This window comes from Lithobates pipiens, unplaced genomic scaffold (assembly GCF_037356315.1).
Source record: "Lithobates pipiens isolate NorthernLeopardFrog02 unplaced genomic scaffold, aLitPip1_a1.2 Scaffold_8, whole genome shotgun sequence".
Classification (NCBI taxonomy): domain Eukaryota; kingdom Metazoa; phylum Chordata; class Amphibia; order Anura; family Ranidae; genus Lithobates; species Lithobates pipiens.
The window spans coordinates 575,903,904-575,923,068 of NW_027507903.1; the positions used below are offsets into that span (position 1 = coordinate 575,903,904).

Consider the following 19,165-nt stretch of genomic DNA (forward strand, 5'->3'; position numbering starts at 1 on the left):
CCAAGCTTTGAACATCTAATGGAGCACTGTTCAACCCATCATGTGAAAATGGAAAGAGGATGGCACAACTGCAAACCTACCAAGACATGACCGTCCACCTAAACTGACAGGCATGGCAAGGAGAGCATTAATCAGAGAAGCAGCTAAGAGGCCCATGGTGACTCTGGAGGAGCTGCAGAGATCCACAGCTCAAGTGGGAGAATCTGTCCACAGGACAACTATTAGTCGTGCACTCCACAAATCTGGCCTTTATGGAAGAGTGGCAAGAAGAAAGTCATTGTTGAAGAAAGCCATAAGAAGTCCTGTTTGCAGTTTGCAAAGCCATGTGGTGGACACGGCAAACTTGTGAAAGAAGGTGCTCTAGTTAGATGAGACCAAAATTTTACTTTTTGGCCTAAAAGAAAAACGCTATGTGTGGTGGAAAACTAACTCTGCACATCACCCTGAACACACCACCCCCACCATGAAACATGGTGGTGGCAGCATCATGTTGTGGAGATGCTTTTCTTCAGCAGGGACAGGGAAGCTGGTCAGAGTTGATAGGAAGATGGATGGAGCCAAATACAGGGCAGTCTTAGAAGAAAACGTGCAAAAGACTTGAGACTGGGGTGGAGTTTCGCCTTCCAGCAGGACAACAATCATAAACAACCAGAGATAGTTCTCAAAATTCTAACAATACAGTTAAATATATGAAACATTTTTGTATTAATAACTGTTAGGTGGTGTTCTGCCAATAGTCATAAATAATAAAGGTCAGAAAAAAACAAATGGGAGAGAAAGTAGTAGAAGTATTGTTGCTTTGAGAGGCTCCAGAGGTCTCCTTAGATCTATTAAAATTAGGTACTAAGATCATAGGTATTGGGAGAATTTCACAGAGGTCCGACAGTAGTCCCATTGGAATCAGGAATCTGGATATAACTCAGATTCATGTTCATCTCTGTGGATCACATTCTTCATAGATTTTATTCTCCTTCATCTGACACATTCATTCCCTCTTAGCCCACGTACACACGGTGGGAGATTTTGACAACCAAATCCGTCAGATTTTGCCCGTCGGATTTAGTCCGACGGATTGTGTCCGAAACTGTTGCATACACACGGTCGGGACAAGTTGGCGAAAAATCCGATCTTTCAGAACGTGATGACGTAATTTTGTTACGATGGGACTACATTCAGGCTAATAGCCAATAGCTTTGATGTAGGAATTTGATCTGAGCATGCGTGGCACTTGGTCCGATCAAAATGCTATACACATGATCGGATTAGGTCCTTTCGGCCCAGTTGGTCGGGAAATATTTCCAACATGTTGGAAAATTGGGTCGGACGGAGATTCGGACGGAATCAGTCCGATGCATACCACACACAGTCGGATTATCTGATGACACGGTCCGATAAGACTCATTCCGACAGATTCTCCGACCTTGTGTACAAGGGCTAAGAGAATGTATCAGTTTTTTTTTCAAATATAAATTTTTATTCAATCCAAAACAAGGGAGAGAGACATACATTACAGACAGGGGTGTGATCATTAACACAGCTATAGAGATCATACAGCAGTAAACTAACATCCAAAGTGACTTATCATCTATGTGACAATACACCCGTCAGTTTCCAGCTACCGCTCTGGGCACACACAACCCGGATCCGAGTTGTCGAAAATGTCTCAGTTTTATGTCAATATCTTGCTCTCATGTGACATGATGTAGATTTAATTGATCTGGGTAAAATCAAAAGGGAGAGTAATATAGGCATTGGGCTTCAGAGATAAATCCATAATTGTATTGTTGATTCAGAACATCTTGTCCCAGAAGGAGAATAAAGGAACATTCATCCCAAATATAGGACATGGTGCCTTCAGTCAACAAACAATGCCAGCATCTGTCAGATTTTTAGGATCAAAATTGTGGAGCTCACAAGGACATTTGCCATCAAGATATAAATATACAGTATAGGTATTGCGAGAATTTTACAGAGGTCTGAAAGTAGTCCAACTGGAACCAGAAAGCTGGATATGGTTCAGATTCATGTTCCCCTTTATGGATCCTTTCCTCCAATTTTATTCTCCCTCAACTGACACATTCATTCCATCATAGAGGGTGCATCAGTTTCTTGCTCTGATATTATATGGTGTAAAAGGTCCTTCTTTGTAAATTGAATTATTCTGGGTATAATCGATAAGGGAGTTATACATAAATTGACCTTGAGGGATGTATCCATAATTGTATTATTGATTCAAACGTTTTGTTCCACAAGGAGAATAATAAGGGAACATTCATTCCAAATATGGAATATAGTACCCTGAACCGACAAACAATGTCAGCATCTGTCAGAGGTTTTTGGATCAAAATTGGTTAGATCACTAGGACATTTACCATTAAGACAGAGATTTATAGAAATCAGGATAATTTTGCAGAGGTTTGAAAGTAGTCCCATTGGAACCAGAAAGCTGGATATGGCTCAGATTCACGTTCCTCTCTGAGGATCATTTCCTCCATAGATTTTATTCTCCTTAATCTCACACACTCATTCCATCATAGAGGGTGCATCAGTTTTATGTCAATATCTTGCTCTGATGTGATATGGTGTAAAAATTGATTACAAAAATTCCCTTTTAGTAGATTTAATTGATCTGGATAAAATCAATAAGAGAGTAATACATGGATTTGGCTTGAGAGATTAATTCCTAAGTTCCAGAAGGAGAACAATAAGGAAATATTCATCTCAAATATAGGACATAGTACCTTCAGCTGACATTTTTTGAGATTTTTAAATCACAATTGTGTAGATCACTAGAACAATAAGGGAACATTCAAATATGAGACATACTGTAGTACAGTACCTTCAGCCGACAAACCATGGCAGCATTTGTCAGAAACTTTTGGAGAAAATCTGGATAATTTTCAAGAGGTCTGAAAGTAGTCCCATTGGAACCAGGAAGCTGGATATGGCTCACATTCGTATTCCTTTCTGTGGATCATTTTCTCCATAGAATTTAATCTTGTTCATCTCACGCATCCATTCCATCATGAAAGGCGTAAAGTTTCACACCAATATCTTGCTATGATGGTGTGGGCAGTAGAACGCATATGGTGTAAAAGGCCTCTCTTAATGGATTTAACTGACCTGGGTAAAATTGAGAAGACAGTAATATGTGGATTGAGCTTGAGAAGTGTATCTGTAGTTTATTATTGATTTGAAATATGTTCTTTCAAGAGGGAACAATAGGGGAACATTCTTCTTAAATGTGGGACATGGTACCTTAAACCAACAAACAATGCCAGCATGTTAGAGATTTTTGGATCAACGTTGTATAGATCACTAGGACACTTATACCATAAAAATAGAATTTTGTAATTCCGTTCTTGATGTCTGGCAGATATTGAAAGTATGTGGGTCAGCAGATAGGATTTATGCCAGTCAGGTGGCAAGCCTTATGTTGGGGAGTCTTATGGTTGTGGTAAGTTTGTGGAGCTGGGAACTCTTTGTAAGAGATTTTGCCCATTTTCCAAGAGGTAGTAGAAGTTGATTGGTGGTTTAGCACACCAACATCCTTCTCTATTATTCATCCAGTTTAGATATGAGCCATGTTCTCTGTCTGGATTGCAGTTATCGAGAGCCAACAATGGAATGTTCAACCAGACACAGTAGTTATGTATAAGTAAAAATGTAATTGTCAGCTTGGCCGTAAATAACAAAATGGCTGCAAGGATAAACGTAAACATTTTATGTCTGCTCTGTAAATCAAAATGTACAATCATAACAAAACAAGACAGGTCATAAATACTTGGGCGACAATTATTAGCTCACCGCAGAACTACAGAAAGGAATGCCAGACCAATACTAGAGAGAAAAATCCTAGATCAGTGATTCTCAACCAGGGTTCCGTGGAACGCTAGGGTTCCTCCAGAGGTTGCTAGGGTTTCCTTCAGCATTGGGCCATTTCTGCCTCTCAGATAAGTTCCCACTGACACCATTGATCTTTTTAGCTCTCTGTATGGAGGGAATTCTTCCCAATGACCACAAGTGTAAGGGCCATTCTTCCCACCGATCATCACACTAATGTATCATGAGTTGTAGATATCTCATTTTTAGCAGGGGTTCCCTGAGACCGGAGAACTATTTCAAGGATTCCTCTGTGTTGAAAATGTTGGGAAAGGCTATCCTAGATAAATGTAACTGTTTAAAAAAAAAAAACCATACAAAAACAACCAACACGTTTTGGAAACCACCATTCCCCCTTCATCAAGGCTCAACACAGGATAAAACTTGAATGGACTCAGAGAAAACATTAACTTTACAGATCTATATTAGAATCAGTATTGAACTTTTCCCAGGGGATAACAACTTGACAGCACTCGCTGAGCAGCAATAGAGCCCAGATGAGGGGGAGTAATGCGTTGGATGTTTTTATGTATATTATAGATTTTTTCCAACAATTAAAACTATCTTTATTTGGTTTTGGTCTGGCTCTTCTTTCTGCACCTCTGTGGATTGATCTTCTGTTAAGTGCCTATCAAGGAAAGCCTTGCTGTGTAGGAGCTGCCCCGTCTGAACTATTGAGCTTATTTGAAGTGCTCTTTCATCTGATTGCATGTGCAGGTCTAAAAGCTCCCAGCGTCTTTCTGAGTAAGTTGTTCTGATGTTTTTGGGTATTTATCTACCAAAAAATGGTATATGATAATCTGCATATTAACTGAAGGAGATGTAAAAATCTACAAAGAGCAGAGTGGTGATTCATCAGTATGCCCCTGCTCCTTTATTGTCCAGTAAGCAGGCTAAGGGGTGTGTTTTATCTTCAACTGAGGTCATAGGATCTTACTATGCTGCCTGGCAGGTGTGCCTGAATGACAAAATTGGCTGAATTGACGAAGAAATCCCTGAACAGATAAAAACAGTTATCTATGTGTATTTCATATATGTATTCCTTGTCTGGATTTCAACTGTAAGGATGAGACATGTGGAAGCAATTCACTGACTGACCTGTCTATTGTCTCGTTTCTTTTGCAGACGGTGATGTTCGCTTATCTCAGCACAAAAGAAGAGAGATAGATTATTTATCCTAGAAGCTGAGGATTACACTTGTAAGCTGCAGTACAGAGTCCATGCGAGTTTGTGATGTCTCTATCAATATCCCCACAGATGAAAAATAATGAAACATGTCACATCAGAGAAATATGATTCCAGATTTACATATGGATTAGAATGTCGGGAGGTTTGATGTGAATTGATTTGGATTACACTCTTGTTCAGCGACAGAGAAAGACAGAGGAGTAGGATTTGTTTCTGGTACGGACGGCTCTGGCTGTATTGGAGGGAAGGACTGGTGGACCTGTATGCCTGGGAGCTGATTGGGGCAGTGGTGTGAGCCCGGCACCGGCAACCATGATGAAGAAGAGCAGGAGTGTGCTGACCGTGTCCGTGGAGGAGGTAAGAAACCTTATTAGAGCGAAACTTGATTCTGTTCCACAGTAATGCGTTATGTGTGTTTTATTTCACTGGAATACTTTGTAGAATGTAGTACCCATATCAAAACTATAGAGTCTATTTATAAAACATTCGTTGGAGGAATGTCACAAACATTCATGTAGGCTGGGTAAGTTTTTCTGTGTATTCTGAAATATTTTCATTCCTATAATCAACAGCTCCATCAAGTGGACTAAATGGCCAAAACTATACTGCATTTTGGCCACTAGGTGGAGCTGACGATCATAGGAATGAAATGTTTTACAAAAAAATAGGAGGAAATTTTATCCAGCCTGCACGAATGTATGTGACATTCGTTCAACAATTTTTTTATAAATAGACCCCCATGTTATTCCAACTCTTCTTAAAATTAATGTCCTTAATTAACACTCAGTGATAGTGTTTCTCAAAGAGGCACAAGCTTATCTTCCTCAGGAGAAAGGTCCTCAGAAATATGAGCTTGTGCCTCGCGAAATGTCAAAATAAACCTTTTCACTGAGCGTCAACCTTTCAAACCCCTTGAGTGTCATATATATATATATATATATATATATATATATAATACATATACACAGTGCCTTGCGAAAGTATTCGGCCCCCTTGAACTTTTCAACCTTTTGCACACATTTCAGGCTTCAAACATAAAGATATAAAATTTTAATTTTTTGTGAAGAATCACCAACAAGTGGGACACAATTGTGAAGTGGAACGAAATCTATTGGATTTTTGAAACTTTTTTAACTAATAAAAAAATGAAAAGTGGCACGTGCAAAATTATTCGGCCCCCTTGCGTTAATACTTTGTAGAGCCACCTTTTGCTGCGATTACAGCTGCAAGTCGCTTGGGGTATGTCTCTATCAGTTTTGCACATCGAGAGACTGAAATTCTTGCCCATTCTTCCTTGCAAAACAGCTCGAGCTCAGTGAGGTTGGATGGAGAGCGTTTGTGAACAGCAGTTTTCAGTTCTTTCCACAGATTCTCGATTGGATTCAGGTCTGGACTTTGACTTGCTCATTCTAACACCTGGATACGTTTATTTGTGAACCATTCCTTTGTAGATTTTGCTGTATGTTTGGGGATCATTGTCTTGTTGGAAGATAAATCTCCATCCCAGTTTCAGGTCTTTTGCAGACTCCAACAGGTTTTCATCCAGAATGGTCCTGTATTTGGCTGCATCCATCTTCCCCTTAATTTTAATCATCTTTCCTGTCCCTGCTGAAGAAAAGCAGGCCCAAACCATGATGCTGCCACCACCATGTTTGACAGTGGGGATGGTGTGTTGAGGGTGATGAGCTGTGTTGCTTTTACACCAAACAAATCGTTTTGCATTGTGGGCAAAAAGTTCGATTTTGGTTTCATCTGACCAGAGCACCTTCTTCCACATGTTTGGTGTGTCTCCCAGGTGGCTTGTGGCAAACTTTAGACGAGACTTTTTATAGATATTTTTGAGAAATGGCTGTCATTTAGGACAACATTGGATCATTCAGAGATCCTCGCTGAACTTCTGGAGTGAGTTTGCTGCACTGAAAGTAAAGGGGCCGAATAATTTTGCACGCACCACTTTTCAGTTTTTTATTTGCTAAAAAAGTTTAAAATATCCAATAGATTTCGTTCCACTTCACAATTGTGTCCCATTTGTTGGTAATTCTTCACAAAAAATTAAAATTTTATATCTTTGTTTGAAGCCTGAAATGTGTGCAAAAGGTTGAAAAGTTCAAGGGGGCCGAATACTTTCGCAAGGCACTGTATATACACACACACACACACACACACACACACACACACACACACACACACACACACACACAGCAGTAGTCCATTCTGCACCCCCTTGTATATTTATTAAGAGAGTTCCTAACTCATCAAAACGAGTTTCAGACCCATCAGGATCTTTCATCAGGTGTAACAAAAAAACCTTGTCCTACCTGATCTGAAACCTGTCATTTTGGTGAGTTTGTAGCTCTCTTTAATAAATATACAAGGTGCTGCAGGTTGGACTATCATTGGTGGAGACTAGATGATCTCCTTATTTGCTTTGCACCTGAAGGATTGTGATACATGCGTGTCCTGTCCAGATCAGTATATACACAGTATTGGGACCCCTGCCTTTACACGCACACAGGGCCGTTTTTAAGGCAGGGCAAAAGGGACAGCTGACCTGGGCCCTGTCATTGTTGTGGGGCCCAAAGCAGCTGCCTCATACTTGACAACTATCCCAGTTTAAATTCCCTTGTCCTTTGAAGTTTTAGTCCTGTGCTGTGTCCTGATATCTCAGTGTGAAGTGCTGCTACTAATACTGCCCAGCTCTGCCTTATTGTTGTGTACAGATGACTCACTTGCAGACCCTGTTTTTTACATGGAAATAACCGCCATTTATATGTAAATAGTGGTGGCATTCATAAGTAAATAGCTGTCGCTGGCAGCATTGATATGTAAATAAAGGCAGCATATGTATATCATGCACCCCTGCATTGAGGAGATGATGTGCTGTAACCTCTAGCAACCAATCAGTGAGCAGTAATATTTTACAGTAATCTCTAGCAACCAATTAACAAGAAGAAATCATTTGCTGCAACCTCTAGCAACTAATCAATGAGCCGAAATGTGTGCTGTAATCTCTAGCAACCAGTCAGTAAGCAATAATTATATGCTGTAACCGCTGGCAACCAATCGCAACTGCTCCCTGATCCGATATAGTAAACTGATTTTAAGTCTAGCTGCTATTTATTGTATGTCTAAGAGCAGGTGGAGAGTGAAATTGAATTGGTGGGGGCCCCAAGAACATTTTTGCCCAGGGTCCACTCAATATAAAGATGGCCCTGCGTGCACATGAACTTTAATGGCATCCCAGTCTTAGTCTGTAGGGTTCAATATTAAGTTGGCCCGAGGAGTGTTTCTATGGGAATGTTTGCCCATTCTTCCAGAAGCGCATTTGTGGGGTCAGGCACCGATGTTGGACGAGAAGGCCTGGCTCGCAGTCTCTGCTCTAAATCAACACAAAGGTGTTCTATAGGGTTGAGGTCAGTGAAGTTCCTCCACCCCAAACTTGGTCATCCATGTCTTTATGGACCTTGCTTTGTGCACTGGTACACAGACATGTTGGAACTAGGGATGGGCGAATGGTTCAGCCTGAGCATAAGTTTGGGCCGAACTTTGGCCGTGTTTGGGGCAAATTGGAATGCCACCGGAACACCGTTAAGGTCTATGGGACACTAACATGAAAAATCAAAAGTGCTAATTTTAAAGGCTTATATGCAAGTTATTGTCATAAAAAGTGATTGAGGACCTGGGTCCTGCCCCAGGGGACATGTGTCAATGCGATTTTTTTGTAAAAACTGCAGTTTTTTCGGAAGCAGTGCTTTTTTTTTAATGCTTAAAGTGAAACAATAAAAATGAAATATTCCTTTAAATATCATGGCTGGGGGGTGTCTATAGTATGCCTGTAAAGTGGCACATTTTTCCCATGTTTAGAATAGTTCCACAGCAAAACGACATTTCTAAAGGAAAAATTGTCATTTAAAACTACTTGCGGCTGTAATGAATTGTCGGGTCTCAGAAATATAGATAAAACTCATTGAAAAAATTGATATGGGTCTGGTATGGATTTTGGGGGGACCCCCACACCATTTTTTTAAAAATTTGGCACAGGGTTCCTCTTAATTTCCATATAAGTAAATTACAATTTTTCCTTTTTTAAATGTCATTTTGCTGTGGTACTGTTCTAAACATGGGAAAATTGTGCCACTTTACAGGCATACTATAGACACCCACAGGCATGATATTTAACCACTTTCAGACCGGACCATTTTACTGGTCAATGACCAGAGGTCTTTTTACAATTTGCCACTGCGCTGCTTTAACTGGTAATTGCGCGGTCATGCAATGTTGTACCCAAACAAAATTTGCGTCCTTTTCTTCCCACAAATAGAGCTTTCTTTTGATGGTATTTGATTGCCTCTGCGATTTTTATTTTTTGCGATATAAACGTAAAAAGACCGCAAATTTTGAAAAAAAATGATATTTTCTACTTTTTGTTATTAGAAAAATCCAAAAAAACTCAATTTTAGTCATACATTTAGGCCAAAATGTATTCAGCCACATGTCTTTGGTAAAAAAAAAGTCAATAACTGTATATTTATTGGTTTGCGCAAAAGTTGTCACATCTACAAACTAAGGTACGTTTTCTGGAATTTACGCAGCTTTTAGTTTACGACTGCCTATCTCATTTCTTGAGGTGCTAAAATGGCAGGGCAGTACAAAACCCCCCCAAATGACCCCATTTTGGAAAGTAGACCCCCTAAGGAAATTGATAAGTGGCATGTTGAGCCCATTGAATATTTTATTTTTTTGCCTCAAGCGATTGAATAATGACAAAAAAAATATATATATTTTTTTTTTACACAAAGTTGTCACTAAAGGATATATTGCTCACACATGCTATGGGTATATGTGAAATGACACCCCAAAATAAATTCTGCTGCTTCTCCTGAGTACGAGGATACCACATATGTGGGACTTTTTGGGAGCCTAGCCGCGTACGGGGCCCCGAAAACCAAGCACCGCCTTCAGGCTTTCTAAGGGCGTAAATTTTTGATTTCACTTCTCACTACCTATTACAGTTTTGAAGGCCATAAAGTGTCAAGATGGCACAAAACCCCCACAAATGACCCCATTTTAGAAAGTAGACACCCCAAGCTATTTGCTGAGAGGCATGTTGAGTCCATGGAATATTTTATATTTTGCCACAAGTTGCGGGAAAATTACAAACTTTAATTTGTTTTTATTTTTTTTTCACAAAGTTGTCACTAAATGATATATTGCTCACACATGCCATGGGCATATGTGAAATGACACCCCAAAATAAATTCTGCTGCTTCTCCTGAGTACGGGGATACCACATGTGTGGGATTTTTTGGGAGCCTAGCCGCTCACGGGGCCCCGAAAGCCAAGAACCGCCTTCAGGTTTTCTAAGGGCGTAAATATTTGACTTCACTCCTCACTACCTATTACAGTTTTGAAGGCCATAAAATGCCAAGATGGCACAAAACCCCCACAAATGACCCCATTTTAGAAAGTAGACGCCCCAAGCTATTTGCTGAGAGGCATGTTGAGTCCATGGAATATTTTATATTTTGCCACAAGTTGCGGGAAAATTACAAACTTTATATTTATTTATTTTTTTTTTCACAAAGTTGTCACTAAATGATATATTGCTCACGCATGCCATGGGCATATGTGAAATGACACCCCAAAATAAATTCTGCTGCTTCTCCTGAGTACAGGGATACCACATATGTGGGACTTTTTGGGAGCCTAGCCGCGTACGGGGCCCCGAAAACCAAGCACCGCCTTCAGGCTTTCTAAGGGCGTTACAGTTTTGAAGGCCATAAAATGCCAAGATGGCACAAACCCCCCCCCAAATGACTCCATTTTGGAAATTAGACACCCCTAAATTTAGGGGTACACTAGTGAGACTAGGTAATAAATGGCGGGTGCCCTGAAACTATAAAAAAATAACTAACCAACCAGCGTCACCTGTAACAGTTATATGGTGATCACTGGTGAAAGGGTTAACTAGGGGGCAATCAGGGGGCTTTATGCGGTAGTATATGGGGGTCCATGGCGCTATAAAAAGCTGCGGCGAACCTAAATACCTACCTGCCTAACTAGCGTCACCTGTGACACTAATACAGCGATCAGAAAAATGATCGCTTATTAGGCTGGGTTCACACTGGAGCGATGCGGGAACGCCACGAATCCGCGGCAGGTTCCCGCATCGCATGCCTCCCAGCGGCAGTTCACACTGCCCTATGCGAACTGCTGGGAGAGTCAGTGAAATGTTAATGACACCCCCAGATCAGTTTGCATATCGCAGTGCGATCTGCAAACTCGGATCGCATGGTGTGAACACCCATGCGATCCGATTCTGCTGCGGACCAAAAAAAGGGTCCCGTGCGAATTTGCGGCGGGTGCGGCGGGTGCGGCGCGAATTCAGCCATACTATCTGTATGGCTGAACTCGAATCGCACAGAGATCGGATGTGATTTGCACTGCAGTGCGGTGCGAATCACATCCGTTCTCATAAACCGCTGCAATGTGAACCCAGCCTTAGTGACACTGGCGACGGGGGGTGATCACGGGGTTAAACCTTTATTGGGGGGGGTTAGGGGGGTACATTAGAACTAAAGGGGGCTAACCCTAACTGCCCTAACAGTTATTACAGTCACAAATGACACCAATGCAAAAAAAAAATAAAAAAATATGCAATTGGTGTCACTGTGACTGGGGGGGCAGGGGTAATTGGGGGGGTGATCGGGGGGTGAAGGGGGGGTGTGAGTGTGCCTGGCATGTTCTACTGTGTAGTGTCGTGTTGGTGTAACTCACCGATCCTCTCTCCTCGGTGCCGGAACGAAAAATACCGACACGGAGGAGAGATTACATCACTTCCTCTCCTGTGTTTACATTACAGGAGAGGAAGTGATGTCACGGAGCATTTCCATTCGTCGGGAGCGATCGCGAGGGGGTGGCCATGAATGAATGGCCGCCCCCTCATCCCGGATCGCTCCCGAACGAATACCGACCGCCGCAGGCACCGGGGGGGGGGGGCCGATCGGGCCCCCCACCCGCGGGAAGGCAGGGACGTACAGGTACACCCATATGCCTGCCCGTGCCATTCTGTCGACGTACATCGTCGTGCGGCGGTCAGCAAGTGGTTAAAGGAACATATCATTTTTATTGTTTCACTTTAAGCATTAAAAAATTACTGCTCCCGAAAAAACATCAGTTTTAAAAAAAATAATTTGCATTGATACATGTCCCCTGGGGCAGGATTCAGGTCCCCAAACACTTTTTATGACAATAACTTGCATATAAGGCTTTAAAATGAGCACTTTTGTGTTTTCATGTTCGTGTTCCATAGACTTTAACGGTGTTCGCGTTTTCTTCCAAAATTTTTTGCTTGTTCGGATGTTCTGGTGCGAACCGAACTGGAGGGTGTTCGGCTCATCCTTGGAACAGGAAGGGCCACCTCCAAACTGTTCCCACAAAGTTGGGAGCATGGCATTGTTCAAAATGTCTTTGTAAGCTGACGCCTTAAGACTTTCCTTCACTGAAACTAACCAACCCCTGAAAAATAACCCCACACCCTAATCCCCCCTCCACCAAATGATTTGGATCCATGCACAAAACGAGGTCCATAAAGACATGGATGAGTGATTTTGGGGTGGAGGAACTTGACTGGTCTGAGTTCTGACCTCAACCCGATAGAACACCTTTGGGATGAGTTAGAGCAGACACTGCGAGCCAGGCATTCTCATCCACATTAGTGCCTGACCTCACAAATGCGCTTCTGGAAGAATGGTCAAACATTCCCATAGACGCACTCCTAAACCTTGTGGAGAGCCTTCCAAGAAGAGTTAAAGCTGTTATAGCTGCAAAGGGTGGGCCAACTCAATATTGAACTCTACGGATTAAGACTGGGATGCCATTAAAGTTCATGTGCGTATAAAGGCAGGTGTCACAATATTTTTGACTATATATATATATATATATATATATATATATATATATATATATATACACATATAGTGGTATCATAGGTCGTTATCCTTCTCCAGCGATAGTGGGTGGTCCTTATACCTGCACTGAATGGCATATGTGTAAAGACGTGTGAGCCCATTTACTGAAGTAATACTCCTGTAAGCCTTGGCCAGATTTATGACTTACCCTCAGAGGGTGTGTCCATGACAGCCTGGACTCAAAGGAAGTGAGTTGAATGAAGCTGGATTTCATTCTACCCAGACGATTGGTGACATCCAGTGATGGTAAACAGTTAGTCCAGTTTCTCAATTAATTCACCATTAAAAATAGGTAAATAGTGGCTCTATCTAAACCAAAGCGAAAAAATCAAGACACAAAAATGTATAAATTCAAAGTGAAAGTAAAACTATATTAGTAAGTGAATAATAAAAACAATGTTAGATATGAAGTGCGTTAATCATAATAAAAAAATATCCATCCAAAAGTCCACATAAAAATCCAATTTGAGTGATCTCCAAAAAATATGCTTCTACAATAATCTTCTATTAAATCATACAATCTTCACACCACACCTCATGAAAGCTTGTCACTGCTTCCCCATCAGGTGGAAATTGATTTGCCTCACACTCTCATGTTCGACAAATGTGCTTTTAATCCTGAGGTTAATCACTCCATCATCGGCCGTCTCCAGAACACGTACAGTATTTTAAAACCCAGAATGAGTTCTCCTACAGGGGAAGAGAAAAGAGAGCTCTAATAGTGTAATATGTTTAAAATCACTTTATTAAAAGCAAAAATTTCACATTAAACTCACGTGCCAAAGAATATTAAAACACTTTTTGAAAGATTGCATCTTTTTCAAGAGTAGGTCTCAGTGGTAAGGAAGCTGACAAGGTTCGTCTCACCTGGCCACTCGTTCCCCTCTGCCGGATCGCCACTTCCACTTGACCATGATGCGTCACTTCCGGTTGCCGTACAGCCACGTCCTAACACGTTTCGTCATCACAATTTCATCTAGGGATTGGCTGTATGGCACAACAACCTCCATTTTAAGGACAATCAGATGCAAATACCTAACTCCATCAACATATACAAGGACTCTAATTCAATGCCGTAGCTCATGCAACAGCATTGAGTCCTGCATGTGTTAAATACTTAACGTGGGTATCTTATTCATTCTACAGTATATCCATGATAACTTATTATAATATAATCCATTATGCTGAACCTATAAAAACAAACCTATAAAAAAATGCAATTATGTTACATAGATTCTGGCTATAATATGAATACTGAAAGGAATAGTCAGGAATCCTGACTAAAGAGAAATCTTTACAAAAAAGGTTACACTTTTAAATGTGAGGTAAATAATATGCCTAGAGTGTAATGTTTGGAGGATAGGATTAGGCAGAATAACATAGATCAACAGTGGGGCTTTATATCCAATTTTCACTACCAATATAGAGAGGTTGAAAATATTTTCAAAAGATACTGGCATATTCTATGCATAGATGAGGATTTGGGACCGGTCCTGCCCATTCACCCCCCGATTTATTTATAGAAAGGCCCTACATTTTGGGGACCGGGTGGTGAAGAAAATCTTAGGTCCAACAAATAAACAAAAAGTATTTTTCTTAGAAGAAAAGGTTTCTTTCTATATAGAAAATATGTAGCCTGTAGAACTGTAACTAGCAATAAAAGGGGACACACTTCCTTTAGCAACAATTTAGATGGCAATACTTACAATAGAGGAATGTATTACCTGTAATACCTTTCATGTTGTATATGTACTATGTTGTACCTGTGGCTTTTATTATGTGGGAGGTATGGAAAGACCCATAAAAAAGTGCATTCCAGAACATATAGCAAATATTAGAAAGGGCTATAGATAACACAGTATGTCCCTACATTTTAGAATGGCCCATAATAGAGACCCTATAGGGCTACAATTCTGGGGATTAAAACGTGCGTACCCCACATGGAGGGGATCTAATCAGATTAGGGATCTCTCACAAAGAGAAACCAAGTGCATTTTTAAAATAAATCCTTTGGCTCCAAGGGGACTTAACATCAAATTGGATTTTAATTGTTTTATTAATGATTATTAATGTTGCTCTTATTAACTTTTTTTTAAATCATTTAATTTTAGTTTCATTTAGAATTACAAGGTTTTTTTTATCATTTAAGATGTAGGGACCTTAGGGGAAAGTCTTTAGGATTCCTGACACCTCTTTTCAGTATCCTTATTATAGCCTGAATCTATGTAACATAATTATATTTTTTATAGGTAAATATGTTCGTTTTTATATGTTCATCATAGTGGATTATACCATTATAAGCTATGGATATACTGTAGAATGAATAAGATACCCACATTAAGTATTTAACACACACAAGAGACTTTGAAATAGAGTCCTTGTATATGCTGATGGGGTAAGGTATTTGCGTAGGATTGTCCTTAAAATGTAAGTTGCTGTGCCACACAGCCAATCTTTGGACAAAGTCATGATGACGAAACACGCCGGGACGTGGCTGTATGGCAACTGAAGGTGACGCATCACGATCAACCAGAAGTGCCTATGCAGGAGAGAGGAACAAGTGGTCAGGTGAGACGTGGCTTCTTAACTTCCTTACCACTGAGACTTACTCTTGAAGTAATGCAATATTTTATAAAGCGTTCTTATATTCTTATTCTTATTCTTATCGTTCTTATATTCTCTTTGGCATATAAGTTTAATGTTTGCTTTTCAATAAAGTGGTTTTGAACATATTAAACTATTGGAGCTCTCCTATCTCTTCCCCAGTATAAAAATTCTGGCAGTAGTGGCCGGTTCATAAGGGGCGCAGGGGCGCCGCCTCCCTAGTTTGCATGTGTGAGGCGCCGGACTAATGCTATTCTATTAGGTCTTTTTTTTTCAAGCACATGATCAGATCCTGAGGCTCCAATTGGCTTAAAAAAGGTTGGGCTCATAAGTGGGAACCCCCCCCCACTTGTGATCCTAGAGAATCAATATTTACTATCGGTTTCCGGCTTCTCCTCCCGGCCAATTAGGACAGGAGGCAGATCTAAAGAAGACCAGGTTGGCCAGGAGGAGAAGCTGCGGCCCAGTGACTGCTGGAGGGTTCAGTGCGGACCCGGGGTTTTTTTTTGCCACCCCCCCCCCAAAATGTTTTGCACTAGCCGCCACTGCATTCTGGAGACTGCTGATGATGGAGTGATTAACCTCAGAGGTAAAAGCGCATTTGTTGAACATGAGCATGTGAGGCAAATCAATTTGGTGAGTGTACATCTGATGGGAAAGCGGTGGCACGCTTTGACGAGGTGTGGTGCGAAGATTGTATCATTTAATAGATTTTTGTATATGTGGACCTTTTGGATAGACATTTTTTTTATTCTGGTTAATTCACTGCACATCTAAGGCCCCTTTCACACTGACGTCCCGTTCAGGCCCGCCTGTCAGTTTTTCAGGCGGACCTGAACGGGTGCTCCATAGAGCTCTATGGAGCGTCGGATGTCAGCGGTGACATGTCCGCTGACATCCGACCCGCTCCGATCCGAAAAAGTGTAACGGAGGAAAAAGCTATTTTTCCATCCGTCTGCGGATCGGATCGGGTGACGACGGGCACTGCGGTCCGTCGTCATCCGATCTCCCATTGGGGAGAGCGGCGCTGTGACAGGTCCGTCCCTGCGCAGTGTGCAGAGACAGACCTGTCATCTCCCTGCTCAGCGGGGATCGACGGAGTGATCCCCGCTGAGCAAACGGATATCCACGGGGCGGATCAGAACTGATCCGCCCCGTGTGAAAGGACCCTAACACTGAGTTAATTTACTAAGAAAAGGGGAAGCAATGGTTGCTCTACATCTAGTTACTCCCATTTAAGCCAAATAAGACTTCCACTATGCGAACATGTGAATGATAAAGCACACTATTACTAGCAAACATGCCTTTGTAAATGTCAAATCGTCATATCTGTGAATTTGCAAGTGGCAATTGCTAACGTGTGTACTATATGGAACTGCACTGCAGCCATGATCACATGTACGGTATGTGAATAAAATATTCTTATATGAGATGTGCTCAACCTCGTGGGCATCTATTTATGTTTATTTCAATTAATATTCTTAGTTTATTTTCTTTGCTAATGAAGCAGTTATGAATGAGTATTAAAGTAATGTCTGCTATTCTGTAAAGTTACATGTATTAAACATTTACAGTTACATATCTGTTATATGTTTTTTTTTTTTTGTTAATTGGGTTTTTATGAGACTATAAACCAGTAATTATGTTCATTCTTTAATCATACTACACTATTATGCTGGTCTTGGTGTACTTCTCACAATGGCTTAGTGGATTGCACTGATGTTTACAAAGCGTTTAGGTTATAAATTCAAATCCCAGCCCACCTAAGGTAGCTGTGTTGATTTTTCCAGTGCACAAGCGAATTAAAAACAAAAAAACATAAAAATGTATAACACCCTTCACTTTGACTAGTGTTTGATTTTTGGAATTCCACACCATAATATTATTGAATACTTACATAACATTGCAAGCATTTGAAGAGTTAATATTATGGAATCAACCAAACTGATGTGCATTGGCTAATTGTCATTCGCCAATTTTCAGCATATGCTGCTTAGTACTATGCGAGCATTCAGTAGGTGATATTATATGTGGGATTTTAACCCATAGCCTGAATCTTTCAAGGTAGAAATGCAGACCACTCGGCTAGTGAGCTTAGCACAAGCATACATAGAAAATACATTTACTAGTGTTTGATTTTGATTTTATTAATTCCATACAATGTTTTGCATTTGAGGCATTAATATTATGGATAAAACCATGCTCATGCTGATGTGGCATTGGCTATTAGGCATTCGTCTATTTTTAGCGAAGATGCAAACACTATTAACCACTTACGGACCGCCCGCCGCCATTATGAATGAATGAATGAAATACTTATATAGCGCACAATGCGAACTGAATCGCCTCTAGGCGATTATACGGCAGCTCTTTGAAGAGGGATATCGTTATTATGGCAGCAGCTAACTGCCATAATCCCAGTATCCCCTTCTTCAATGGGCGGTCCACTTTCAGATAAAAGTGGTCTCTGCGGAGGATTCGTCGAAAGATCACTATTAGCGGTGGCGGGAGAGACAATCGCGTCCTCTCCCGTGGTGGGCTGGCTCTGAGGGAGGAGAAGATGGCCCCCGCTCGGCTTCATAGCATTGACTGGCAGAAGCGACGTCAAACCTCGCTTCTGCCCAATGCTCTATAAATATTTTTTTTTCAAATGACAATTTTTTTTCTTTTTTTATTGCATTTTAGTGTAAATATGAGATCTGAGGTCTTTTTGACCCCAAATCTCACATTTAAGAGGGCCTGTCAGGTTTTTTTTCTATTACAAGGGATGTTTACACTTCTTATAATAGGAATAAAAGTGACACTTTTTTTTTTTTTTAAAAGGACAATGCAAAAATAAAAAAAGTTAAATAAGATAAAATAAAAAAAATGTAAAGCGCCCTGTCCCGCCGAGCTCACACGCAGAAGCGAACGCCTACGCATAGGAAAATGATGTTCAAATCACACATGTGAGGTATTATCGCGATCATTAGAGTGAGAGCAATAATTCTAGACCTCCTCTTTAACTCAAAACTGGTAACCTGTATACATTTTTAAACGTCGCTTTGGAGATTTTTAACTGTAAAAGTTTGTCGCCATTCCATGAGTAGGCACAATTTTGAAGTGTGACATGTTGGGTATCAATTTACACAGCATAACATTATCTTTCACAATATAAAAAAAATTGGGTGAACTTTACTGTTGTCTTATTTTTTAATTCAAAAAAGTGTATTTTTTCCAAAAAAGGTGTACTTGTAAGTAAGACCGCTGCGCAAATCTGGTGCGACAGAAAGTATTTAGCAAAAAAAGATTTTAACTTGTAAACACCAAGTCTAACTAGGCCTGGTCCTTAAGTGGTTAAAGTCTATGGCACAGGAACATGAAAAATCCAAAGTCCTCATTTTAAAGGCTTACAGTATATCACAAAATTGAGTTCACCCCTCACATTTTTGTAAATATTTTATTATATTATATTTTATTATATCTTTTCATGTGACAACACTGAAGAAATTACACTTTGCTACCATATAAAGTAGTGAGTT

At 40.6% G+C, this 19,165-nt stretch overlaps 1 long non-coding RNA gene across 1 annotated transcript in view; it reads left to right on the forward strand.

The window, feature by feature from the left end:
• Window positions 1-19,165, forward strand: part of LOC143963707 (uncharacterized) — a 398,416-nt gene that overhangs the window by 236,593 nt on the left and 142,658 nt on the right. The window contains exon 2 of the long non-coding RNA XR_013271028.1: window positions 5,008-5,427. This is a non-coding gene — a long non-coding RNA (uncharacterized LOC143963707). The remainder of the gene's footprint in view (window positions 1-5,007; window positions 5,428-19,165) is intronic.